This window comes from Microcaecilia unicolor, chromosome 3 (assembly GCF_901765095.1).
Source record: "Microcaecilia unicolor chromosome 3, aMicUni1.1, whole genome shotgun sequence".
NCBI classification, from domain to species: Eukaryota; Metazoa; Chordata; class Amphibia; order Gymnophiona; family Siphonopidae; genus Microcaecilia; species Microcaecilia unicolor.
The window spans coordinates 196532239-196545723 of NC_044033.1; the positions used below are offsets into that span (position 1 = coordinate 196532239).

Sequence of the window (13485 nt, forward strand, 5' to 3'; positions counted from 1 at the left end):
TTGGTCCACTTCCCACTCTCTCTGTGCTGTTATATTTATGTGGGAGTTAGTGTTCATCCACTTAGGTGGATTACTATCTCATATTTTAACCATATTGGCAGATGTTTGGCCTTCCTTCTGCCTTTTTTTAATGTCCATTTGGTCTGGGCTTCCAAGATGGCATTAAACATTGTCCACGCCATGTGTAATTTTAAACTTTTCAACTATCTCGTCTTATCATAGTTCTCCTTTGTAAAGTTAAATACAACTTTCCTCAATGTCCTCCTTTCACTGATTTATGTCAGATTTTATGGCATTAGGATCAGTATTGCATCAGGTCCTGCATTACTCCGAGGATTGGCCCCCTCTCTTGGGTTCCAAGTACCTGCTGTTGTATAAAGCAATCATTTATAGCATTTAGAAACTTTACCAGCCTAGCAAGTCCCAGTGAGACATTTAACCAATTAATGTCAGGATAACTGAATCACTCATTATTATGTTGCAAGTTCTGTTAGCATTTCACTGTCTACTTTCGTCCTGGTCAGGTGGATGATCATGTATCCCCACTGCTATACTTTCCACAGTCACACATGGAATTCTTATCCTTAAAGATTCCATAGGTCATTTTGTTTGCTACAGGACTTCTGTATTGACTCACTCTACAGCCTCACCCCTCCACCAATTTCATCTGCCCTATCATTGTACCTTGGGGGTCAGTGTCCTACTGGTTGTCCTCCTCCCCCCAGTTTCTGAGATGCCTATTGTTGTAACTTTAGTTAGTGCTATACATTCTAACTTTCCAATATTATGTTTTGGACTTTGGGCATAGACAATTCAATGTATGATTTTTATGTGCATTCAAAACCTTTGCATAAAAAAAAATATTTCCTCCTATTTGTTTGAAAAGCATTTCCATGTGGTTAAGGTAGAGTCCATCTTTTCGGAATAGACCCCCCCCCCCCCCCCCCACACACACACACACACACTTTCACCAGAATGTTACCCAGTCCCTAACAAATCTAAATCCCTCATCGCTACACCATCATCTCATCCACGCATTGAGATTCTGATGCTCTGCCTGCCTTTGGGGTGGGAAGCATTTCTGAGAAAGTTACCTTGGAGGTTTTGCATTTCAGCTTTCTACCTAAGGACATAAATTTGGCTTCTAGAACCTCCTGTTTGCACTCTCCTATATCATTAGTACCTACATGTGCCAAGCCAGCCAGCTCATCCCCCACACTTTCTAACATCCTACCTAGGTGGCACATGAGGTATACCATCTTTGTGCCTGGCAAACAAGTTACCAAAGGAGCTTCATGTCCACCAGATACCCATCTATCTACTAAATCTTCAACTACAATGGCAATGCTAACCTTCCTTCCTGGCTACCTGCCTTGGAGACACATCCTTAGTGGACAACAAGGCCCCATCTTGACTAGTTCCATATGTGGACAGGACCTCACCTTTTGCCCCTGGGCTTTCACCACCACCCATGGACTTTCTCTGTAGAATAGTCATTTGGTAACAGCTCTGCAGGTGACCTTGCAGTCAGTCAGGTGTTCAGGGTATCCACAATGAGTATGCAGCAACAGGAGGAGGTTGGGAATCATCGGTGTAGGGGGTTTTGTTGGCCTTGGACATACACATCTGTGGAAGTGCCATGGCCCACAGATGTTCCCCAGCTGGAATCGGGGCTTTGGCAGATAGGTTTCCGGAGCTGCCATTTATAAAGATGTTCTGAGGGTTTAGCATTGTTTCTGGCTGCTGGAGGGCTCTCAGGTACCCAGGGAGAGATGGCAGGGCCTCACCAGAGCTATGTTTACTGTTTTTGGTAGTGTGAGGAGTGCGTAGGGGGGAGGGGGAGCCTTAGTGTGTGCAGGGCTGCTGAGTAGAGATAAGAGAGACCTTCAGAACAAACCAGTCTGGAGATGGCAGAAGAAAAACACAAACAGAAGGAAGAAATGCTTCAAAGGGTAGGGGGGCCACAACCAAGCACCCCACCCCCAGTTGCATCAGATCAATAGGACGTCACATGCCAAGTGGCACAGGACAATCCTCTCCCCCCATACATGCATGATGCATGAGTGCCGCAGTACTCTGGAGATCAGAATTAAAAAAACCCAGCAGGCATGGGGAGGGGGAAATACGGAGCCTGCATCTTCAGCTTTCTTCAGATCTGCAAGGACAGGCTTATCCATGTCATGTTTTCTGCAACTGCATTCTAGAACTCCTGATTCCAAGTTCTGATAGGGGAATCAAAGTCCCAGCATGCAGTGGAGGTAAAGCCACACCTCTGGTAACTCTAGGAGCTCCCAAAGTGTTCTGGAATGTGTGGTTCGAGGTGGAGGTTCTACATAGAAACTGGCCACATCATTTTCCTTAATATTCCAGTTTTATTACGACTTTCTGCACATGTCCCAGTATATTGGCACTCTCGGCCCTTGGCACCTGTTCATGGAAAGGAGAGACCAGCTGTTACAAGCCTTAGTCTGTTTACCTCTGCCAACTGAATCCAGATTTGCAGGACAGGGTTGATCCAGTCCTGGGTTTACCCCAGTGCATGCTGGGACTTTTAGTCTTGCTTTCTTAGGAATTTCAATGAGGAAATCAGAACTACAAGGTACCTGCATTCAACGGAGTAAACCTAGGACTGAATCAACTCTTTCTGTGAATCTGCATCCAGTTGGCAGCCTTACTCTTAAGAGCCATGCCCAAGAGTCCCCTCAAGAGAGGGACCACATCAACCCCAGACCACAGCCCCCCCCTCCCCATTTCCTGTTATACAACTCTTCTACAGTTATCTTTCTCAACTGCAAGGTCTTAGCCGAGATTCGGTGGTGGGAGGCGGGGATAGTGCTGGGCAGACTTATACGGTCTGTGCCCTGAAAATGACAGATACAAATCAAGGTATATACAAAAAGTAGCACATATGAATTTATCTTGTTGGGCAGACTAGATGGACCGTGGAGGTCTTTTTCTGCCATCATCTACTATGTTACTATATGTTACTATGTATTCCTGAAGCGTCTAAAACCCAGAGCTGTCAAGTTACCCAGTTCCAGGAGGGAGACATTTTGGCCAGCCTGGTTTTGAACTTATATCCCAAATTCACTGTGGGGTTTGTTATCTGATTGAACTCAGTGTTGCAGGTCCCATAATATATCAGGATGGGGCTGTCAGAAATCCAGGACTGACCATAAATCTCCCTTCCACATCCCCTACCTGTCACTCACCTGGCCTACGACCGCTGTGCCTTCCTGTATGAGAAAGAGAAAAACAGAGTTGGTAGATGGGGGCAGTGGGGTGAGTTTATTCCCAGTTCCCCTGAGGGTAGGGTTACCAACTGCAGTAGATCCAGTCCAGGTTTTATCCCATTGCATAAAGGAACTTGTAGTTCTGATTTCCAAACTGGATTCACTAAAGGAGTGGCCTAGTGGTTAGGGTGATGGACTTTGGTCCTGAGGAACTGAGTTCAACTTCCACTTCAGGCACAGGCAGCTCCTTGTGACTCTGGGCAAGTCACTTAACCCTCCATTGCCCCATGTAAGCTGCATTGAACCTGCCATGAGTGGGAAAGTGCGGGGTACAAATGTAATAAAAAATAAAGAAAAGCAAGGCTACAAGTCCCTGCATGCAATGGGAGAAAACAAGGACTGGATCAACCTGCTTGGGTGAATCTGGAAACAACTGACAACCCTACCTGAGGGCTGGCTGTGCTTGCAGCTCCCCCGCCCATAGCAGAAGAGCTGTGAGGTTCATCCAGGCACTGTCCTTAACATCAAAGCTCATATTTCCCACTGGGCTATGGGATCTATGTCTGCCTTTCTAGGGCCCTTACATTTTCATTATGGAAAGTTATATGAGCAGATGCGTTGGACAGATGACTCAGACATGATTTAACAAGAAAGTGGTTCCTAGCTTTCATGTTTCACATGTTACTGCAAGAACTCCCACACCAGCTGTGCACTTAGAACGCTTCATTCCCACACCAGCTGTGCATCTAGAACTCTCACCCACACCAGCTCTGCACCTAGAACTCTCCATACCCACACCAGCTTTTCAGCTGGAACTCTTCGTTCCCACACCAGCTGCATACCTAGAACTTTCCACCCATACCAGTTGTGCACCTAGAACTCTTCACTCCCACACCAGCTGTGCACCTAGACCCACACCAGCTGCACACCTAGAACTCTCCACCCACCCCAGTTGTGCACCTAACTCTTCACTCACACACCAGCCCTGCACCTAGAACTCTTCACTCCCACACAAGCTGTGAACCTAGAATGCTTCATTCGCAAACCAGCTGTGCACCTAGAACTCTCCACACCCACACAAGCTGTGCATCTAGAACTCTCACCCACACCAGCTCTACATCTAGAACTCTCCACCCCCACACCAGCTGTGCACCTAGAACTCTCCACACCCACACCAGCTGTGCACCTAGAACTCTTCATTCCCACACCAGCTGCAACCCTAGAACTCTCCACCTACACCAGTTGTGCACATAGAATTCTTCATTCCCACACCAGCTATGCACCTAGAACTCTTCATTCCCACACCAGCTGCACACCTAGAACTCTCCACCCACACCAGTTGTGCACCTAGAACTCTTCAGTCCCACACCAGCTGTGCACCTAGAACTCTCCTCACCCACACCAGCTGCAACCCTAGAACTCTCCACCCACACCAGTTGTGCACCTAGAACTCTTCACTCCCACACAGCTGTGCACCTAGAACTCTTCCCATACCAGCTGCACACCTAGAATCTCCACCCACACCAGTTGTGCACCTAGAACTCTTCACTCCCACACCAGTTGTGCACCTAGAACTCTCATCCACACCATCTCTGCATCTAGAACTCTCCACACCCACACCAGCTGTGCATCTAGAATTCTCCACACCAGCTGTACACCTAGAACTCTTCACCCCCACAACAGCTGTGCACCTAGAACGCTTCATTTCCACACCAGCTGTGCACCTAGAACTCTCCACACCCACACCAGCTATGCCCCTAGAACTCTTCATTCCCACACCAGCTGTGCACCTAGAACTCTCCACACCCACACCAGCTGTGCACCTAGAACTCTCCTCACCCACACCAGTGGTGCACCTAGAACTCTCCACACCCATGCCAGCTGTGCATCTAGAACTCTCCACTTCCACACCAGCTCTTTCCCAGGACTCTCCACATGCACACCTACTGTGTACCCAGGACTCTCCACTCCCACACCAGCTGTGTACCTAGAACTCTCCACTCACCGCTTTGACTTGTCTTTTTTTTGGTGCAGACAGTAGTAACCGATTCCAACCAGAGCCGCCACAGCCAGTAGAGCTGAAACTAGACATGATAGACATGGATGACGAACAGATGCATGGCTCAGCTCACATGGCCACTTAGAGGTGGCATAAAGCTTGACTTCAGTAGTTCCCAACCCTGGTCAGAACCTCAGTGTTTCTTTAATGATGAGCATGAGAATGGTTTGTATTTTTTATCTGGATTTAGCTCTCACCTTTTCCAATAGTATCTCAAGGTGAGATACATTCAGGTACACTAGCTGCATATTCTGTCTGGCCGTTCAGAAGAGCATACTGATTAAATGCCACCAGGCTTCAATGATCTAATAGCCTTCAATAATGCATCCCCCAATCCCACCTCTAGTGCTGAGAGAATGTCTAATTTCTGACCCAAGGACTGTCAGATAATCCCACAAACCATTAGAGGGCCTTTTCTCCATCCTGTCACTTTACCTATTCCAATAATGGACGTGGGCACCTTTTGTTGTGATGGAAGGAATTTGCTCTGTTCTACTTCCTCCTCTGACTGATATTCATCTTCTTTTTCTTTTTCTTCTTCATTTTCTGTAGAGAAAGAAGAAAGACGGGGAGAAGGAGATGGGACAGAGGGAAAGACAGATAGGTAGAAGAAAAGAGAAGGAGGCAAAGATAAGTAGAGGGAGAGTGATAAAGGACAGATAGAAGAGAGATGGGAAAGGAGAGGGACAGGAGAAAGAAAGGACAGACAGGAAGTGATACAGGGCAGAGAGGGAGAGAAGCAGATATAGGAATACAGGAGAGGGAAAGGGGGAGGAGAGGGGAAGAGATAAACAGAGAGTGAAAGAGAGGGAGAGGGGGAAGAGAAGATGCAGATGTGTGTGGAGTGAGAAGGATAGAAGGCAGATAGAGAGGGGAAGGGGAAATAGGGAAGAGATGAGACAGGTAAGTAAAGCAGGACAGACAGAGTGGCAGATAATGAGAGAGGGGGAGAAAGAAACAGAAACGAGGGAAAGAGTGATGGGGATGAGAGGCAGAGACAGAAGGATAGATGTAGGGAGAGAGAGGAAGAATGGAAGTAAGGGGGAGAGGAGAAAGAGGCAAAGAGACGGGGGAAGAAAGGAACAAAGGTTAATAGGGATGGATAGAGAGATAGTGTAAAAGTGTGGTTGCAGTGGCTACGCAGTGTAAGTACAGTGTGGTTACAGTGTCTATACTATTACAATGTACATAGAATGTTACACTGACTGTGCAACATTATAATGTAAATACAGTGCGTTCACAGTGACTCTGCACTTTTCCAATGTATATGCAGCATGGTTACAGTGACTCTACTACTACTACTATTTAACATTTCTAGACTCCTCACTATTATGACGTAAACACAGTGTAGTTACTAGCATTCTGCACTATGATAGTGTAAATACAGTGACTCTGCACCATTACACTGTATGTGTTCAGGTGTAGATAAGCAGCTGCCTGAGAGATGGATTAATGAGTGGTTATAAGAAAGGCAGTTGGGAGGGGGTCTCAAGCCAGAGACCCTTGGATACAGGATTCCTGTGGCAGAGGATCTCTAACTTGATGGGCACAGACCTAGTATACAGGAATGTCCAACTTAGGTAGCACTTTTTTCTAAAGTGAATTTCTTCCTTTTTTTTTTTTGTTGAGTACTAAAAAGTTCACTGCTTCTGAAGTAATTCTAGGTCACCTGAAATGTAGAGAAGTGTCATAGCATGTGCTAATCATCTTGCTGCACTGACTCTGTAGCAGGGGCATATCTGCGTGGGGCCCTGGACCCCCCTACCGCCGTCAACCCTCCCCCGCTGCCGTTGCTTACCTTTGCTGGTGGGGGACCCCAACCCCCGCCAGCCGAGGTCCGCTTCCACCTGCTGCTGCCTTTAAAAATATTTCTTCAGCTGGCGGGGGGCCCTAACCCCCGCCAGCCAACCCGAGGTCTTTAAAGTTCTTCTTTGTGGTCGTGCTGCTGTTGAAAGCTGTTGAATCCAGTTCGGAGTCTGACGTTGCAGGACGCTCCTGCACTTACAACGTGCTGCGACGTCAGACTCCGAACTGGATTCAACAGCTTTCAACAGCAGCACGGCCACGGAGGACGAAGAAGAACTTTAAAGACCTCGGGTCGGCTGGCGGGGATTGGGGTCCTTCGCCAGCTGAAGAAATATTTTAAAGGCAGTGGCAGTTGGAAGCGGACCTCGGCTGGCTGGGGTTGGGGTCCCCCGCCAGCAAAGGTAAGCAATGGCAGCGGGGGAGGGTTGATGGCGGGAGGGGGATGGAGAGAATCGTTGGTGGCGGGGGGGGGGGGGGTCTGGCAATGGCGGGGGGGGGGGTCGGCGGAGGGGTCGGTGGGGGGGGGGCTAAAAAGTGCCCCCTCCCTCTGGCTCTGGCCCCCCCTACCGCCGGAGTCCAGATACCCCCCTGCTCTGTAGTGTAATTAATCTTAGAGGGTAGATAGTGTTGAATCTCTCCATGCAGTGACTCTACAGTGTGATTTTTTTTTTGGATATGAAGGATGGAAGCTGGAGTTGTGGAGGGAGCTGCATCTGTCAGTTGGTTGGTTGGTTGTATATAATCATTGTTAAGAGAGACTGTGGTGTCTAGAAAGTTAACTTTTTCTGTCTATATTGAAATTTGATGGAAAGATGATATGTATTGAAAGAAGTATAAAATTGGTTGAGTGTCTTTTCTCCCTCAATTCAAATCATAAAAATGTCATCAATATTCCAGAAGTATTTTATGGATTTAGTCTGATGGGGACAGAGGCTCTGAATAGCATTTCTGCTATGAGAAGTTTGCATATTCTGGTGCACTCTACCAAAACCCTCATCCACACCTGTTTAGACTACTGCAATCTGCTTCTTGCTGGCCTCCCACTTAGTCACCTCTCCCCTCTCCAGTCGGTTCAAAACTCTGCTGCCCGTCTCGTCTTCCGCCAGGGTCGCTTTACTCATACTACCCCTCTCCTCAAGACCCTTCACTGGCTCCCTATCCGTTTTCGCATCCTGTTCAAACTTCTTCTATTAATCTATAAATGTACTCACACTGCTGCTCCCCAGTATCTCTCCACACTCGTCCTTCCCTACACCCCTTCCCGTGCACTCCACTCCATGGATAAATCCTTCTTATCTGTTCCCTTCTCCACTACTGCCAACTCCAGACTTTGCGCCTTCTGTCTCGCTGCACCCTACGTCTGGAATAAACTTCCTGAGCCCCTACGTCTTGCCCCATCCTTGGCCACCTTTAAATCTAGACTGAAAGCCCACCTCTTTAACATTGCTTTTGACTCGTAACCACTTGTAACCACTCGCCTCCACGTACCCTCCTCTCCTCCTTCCTGTACACATTAATTGATTTGATTTGATTACTTTATTTTTTGTCTATTAGATTGTAAGCTGTTTGAGGCCGGGGAACAGCCTGGTCAATTTGGCACGCATTCCTTCCGAATTGGGGCAGCGACCAGTGCTAGTCAGGCGAGGCTGGGACCGGATGCCATTAGAGGTATTGGCTGATGGGTGTCCAGGGCGTATTGGGAATATATCAGGCCCTAGTGGGGGGGGGGGGGGGAGGGCGTGCGGGTGAACATTTGGGGGGGGGGGATTTTTGGGGGAGGAGTTTGGGTGCCAATTGGCTTGTTTGTGCGTCTCGGTTGGCCCTTCCCTTCATAGGTATAGATGGTGCTGCCTGTTCGGTGTGGATCATTGGGCATTCCTTTGTACACTGGGTGGGTGTCCGGGCGGCACGGAGGCCTGGAGGGATACACCTGGGATTGGCCCAACGGGGGATCAGAATATCTTGGTGGGGCCAACGAGGAATGCGGTGGAGCCAGCTCACGCCCCTGTTATATTGGCTGCGGGCGGACATCGCCACCCTCAGTTGTTGCTGCTTCATTTGGGGGGTAACGATGTGGATGAATGGGCAGGGAAGAGGCTGATCGATAATGTGAAAGAGGACTTACGATTGGTAATGGCCTGGTATCCAGCTACAAGGGTGGTGTGGTCTGATATTATTCCCAAGCCTGCCTGCCCCCCGGTGGGGAATGAGCAAGATAAACAGGCAGGTGGGCGTATGGGTTATGGCCAGAGGGGGGATTCAAGTCAAGCACAAATGGGTGGATACTCTGTGTGCGGGACTCTTTGTAAAGGACAGGGTGCACCTGTCGGCGGTGGGGTTGGATTTATTTCTGTTGGATATTCAGGAATGTTTGGAGTCATATGGGGGGGGGCTGGACAGGGGTAGGCTGCAGCTTGCTTTGGGGGGAGGGGCCTCATAGGTAGGCCTTCCCCCTGTGGCAAAAAGAACACAGCAAACCCGAGCTACAGGAGGCCTGGCTCACGGGGGGGGGGGGGGGGGGGGGGGGGGGGGGGGGGGGGCGAGCCAGAGCTTGAAAAGCGGGTCGGGTGACCTGGGAGACATGTGGAGTTCCACACGGCGAAGGGTTCTTGCTGCCAAGGCGGAGCCTGGATGATGGCCATTTTGCTGACATGGCGAACGGTGGAAAAGGGGGGTGGCCACAGTTGGCATTAAACTTGGACATATGAAGCTTGGGACAAAGTGTTGGTTGTTTAAGTATATTGGAGTTGAATGGTTTACTAAAGTAAGCTGCGGCCTATGTTATACCATAATGGTTATCAAGAGAGTTATTACAGGGGACTTTGGGAAGGGGGGGGTGGGGGGGGGGTTCAGCGGGTTGAGCGGGTCCCGGCTCCACGGTTTATAGAAAAAATAGGAACTAGAAGGGGGAGAAGGGCTGCATGATCGGGACAGGCACTGGCAATGGTGGAGAGAGGGCTAGGAAGGGGTAAAGGGAATTGAAAGGGGTTATTGCTCGTGAGCAAGAATGTTGCTGTAAAGAGCTGGAAGTGTCTGAAAGCTGTATCAGGTTTGGGAATAAAGAATGATCACCTGGGGGCCTCCTCCCTGTACACCATCTCTGTTTCCTCTCCCTTCTGTCCTGTGAGTTACAGGAGGGTGATATAATCCATCTCTCTAGCACTCCCAGCTCCTGACTCCAGCTGAAATCTCATGGCAGGATCAGTCCTGGAGAAAATGGGTGCACCGACATCAGACTCACCGGTCTATAATTTCCCGGATCTCCCCTGGAACCTTTTTTAAAAATGGGCGTTACATTGGCTAACCTCCAATCTTCCGGTACCACGCTCAATTTAAAGGATAAATTGCATATCACTAGCAGTAGCTCCGCAAGCTCATTTTTCAGTTCTATCAGTACTCTAGGATGAATACCATCCGGTCCAGGAGATTTGCTACTCTTCAGTTTGCTGAACTGCCCCATTACGTCCTCCAGGTTTACCGTGAAGTCAGTAAGTTTCTCCGACTCGTCCACTTGAAATATCATTTCCGACACCGGTATCCCACCCAAATCTTCCTCGGTGAAGACAGAAGCAAAGAATTCATTCTATCTCTCCGCTACATCTTTATCTTCCTTGATCACCCCTTTTACCCTTCGGTCATCCAGCAGCCCAACCGATTCTTTTGCCGGCTTCCTGCTTTTAATATACCGAAAAATGTTTTTACTATGCTTTTTTGCCTCTAATGCTATCTTTTTTTCGTAATCCTTCTTGGCCTTCTTTATCTGCGCCTTCCATTTGCTTTGACACTGCTTATGCTGCTTCTTGTTATTTTCAGACGGTTCCTTCTTCCATTTTCTGAAGGCATTTCTTTTAGCCCTAATAGCTTCCTTCACCTCACTTTTCAACCTCGCTGGCTGTCTTTTGGAGTTCCGTCTTTCTTTTCTAATTTGAGGAATATGTTTGGCCTGGGCCTCCAGGATGGTATTTTTGAACAGCGTCCATGCCTGTTGTACAGTTTTTACCCTCTCAGTTGTCCCCCTAAGTTTTTTTTCCACCGTTCTCCTCATTTTATCTTAGTCTCCTTTTTTAAAGTTAAACGCTAATGTATTTGACTTCCTGTGTATAGTTACTTCAAGGTTGATATCAAAACTGATCATATTATGATCACTGTTATCAAGCGGCCTCAGTACCATAACGTCCCTCACCAGATCATGCGCTCCACTAAGGACCAAGTCTAGAATTTTTCCTTCTCTCGTCGGCTCCTGCACCAGCTGCTCCATAAAGCTGTCCTTGATTTCATCAAGGAATTGTACCTCTCTAGCGTGTCCCGATGTTACATTTACCCAGTCTATATTTGGATAATTGAAGTCACCCATTATTATCACATTGCCCATTTTGTTTGCGCTTCTGATTTCTTTTATCATTTCTGCATCTACCTGCTCATCCTGGCGAGGCGGACGGTAGTACACTCCTATCACCGTCCTTTCCCCTTTTCTACATGGAATTTCAACCCACAATGATTCAAGGGTGTGATTTGTGTCCTTTTGAATTTATAATCTATCTGAGTCAAGGCTCTCGTTAATATACAGTGCTACCTCTCCACCAGTCCGGTCCACCCTATCACTACGATATACTTTGTACCCTGGTATGACAGTGTCCCACTGGTTATCCTCCTTCCACCAGGTCTCAGTAATGCCTATTATATCCAATTTTTCATTTAGTGCAATATATTCCAACTCTCCCATCTTATTTCTTAGACTCCTAGCATTTACATATAGACATTTCAGAGTATGTTTGTTGTTCCTATTTGCATGATGCTTAGTACTGGACACTACTGATTTGCCATCTTTTGTCTGATTTTTAGTTGTATTTAAGGGCACCTGGCCTACCACGGTCTGTTGTGCAACCTCAATATCCAGAAACCCTAGCTTCCCTATTTGTGAGGTATCTTTGCAAGATACCTTATCCCGAACCATGCGCTTTTGAGCGACTGTTGGCCTTCCCCCCATTTCTAGTTTAAAAGCTGTTCTAACTCACAACTATTTCCGTTTTAATAATGGCAGATCGGATCTGGTTAAACTTTGCCCTCCTTACCGTCGAAACAGTTACCCGGGTGATTAGTAGGTTTTCCAACACTTGCTGTAGATACCTGTCCCAGCTACCTAATGAAATCTGCCCCTGACCGCTTCATAGCAGACCTCACATCCCACCTAAATTACATGCTTCAGTAAGGTCTGTTCCCTAAGGAAAATGGCAATATCCTACTTACCCCAATACCAAAAGATACCAAGAAAAAAAAACAAACAAACAAAATCACTAACTACCGTCCAGTAGCATCTATCCCGTTGGTGGTCAAACTGATGGAAAGCATGGTAACCAAAAAACTTACAGATTACATAAACAAATTCTCAATGTTACACGAATCACAGTCAGGCTTTTGCCCCCTTCACAGCATGGAAACAGTATTACTCACTCTTCTAGCCAAATTCAAGCAGGAAATAGCAACAGGCAAAAACATCCTCCTCCTCCAATTTGGCATGTCTAGTGCATTCGACATGGTAAAACATAATATATTAATAAGATTACTAGATAATTTCAGGATTGGTGGAAACATACTTAACTGGATCAAGGGCTTCCTAACCACAAGAACATATCAAGTAAAATCAAATTCAAACATATCATCACTGTGGAAAGCAAACTGTGGAGTACTGCAAGGATCGCTCCTATCACCGATCCTAATCAACTTAATGATGACCCCACTTGCCAAGTCCTTATCCAACCATGGCCTTAACCCTTTCATATATGCAGATGATGTCACAATATACATTCCTTACAAAACCAAACTGACAGAAATCACCAACGAAATCAAGCTCAGCCTGAACATCATGGATTCATGGGCAAATGCATTTCAACTAAAACTCAATAAAGAAAAAACTCATTATCTCATCCTCTCATCCCAACACAGCGCGGACATCCCCACAAGTATCAACACCCCAGATCACACCCTTCCTATCTCAGACAGCTTGAAAATCCTTGGCGTTACAATGGACCATAACTTAACACTAGAGAGCCAAGTGGCATCCACAACAAAGAAAATGTTCTACTCAATGTGGAAACTCAAACGCGTGAAGCAATTCTTCCCCTTCCCCGAGGGAAACGTTTTGCAACCTGATACAATCAATGGTACTAAGCCACTTAGATTACTGCAATGGAATTTATGTGGGATGTAAAGAACAAACCTTAAAGACACTTCAGATCGCTCAAAACACGGCAGCTAGGCTTATATTTGGTAAAATGTGATTTGAAAGCGCAAAACCGCTCCGCAAAAAACTACACTGGCTCCCAATCAAAGAACGCATCACCTTCAAAATCTGTACCCTGGTTCACAAAATAATCTACGAAGAAGCCC

At 47.1% G+C, this 13485-nt stretch overlaps 1 long non-coding RNA gene across 1 annotated transcript; it reads right to left on the reverse strand.

Annotated features, from left to right (window-relative positions):
• Positions 1 to 1464: 1464 nt before the first annotated feature.
• LOC115464907 lies at positions 1465 to 5968 on the reverse strand. Its single transcript, XR_003941288.1, has 4 exons — positions 5728 to 5968; positions 5239 to 5317; positions 3213 to 3236; positions 1465 to 2427 (listed from the first exon to the last, which is right to left on the reverse strand). It is a non-coding gene; the product is annotated as an uncharacterized LOC115464907 (long non-coding RNA).
• Positions 5969 to 13485: the final 7517 nt, after the last annotated feature.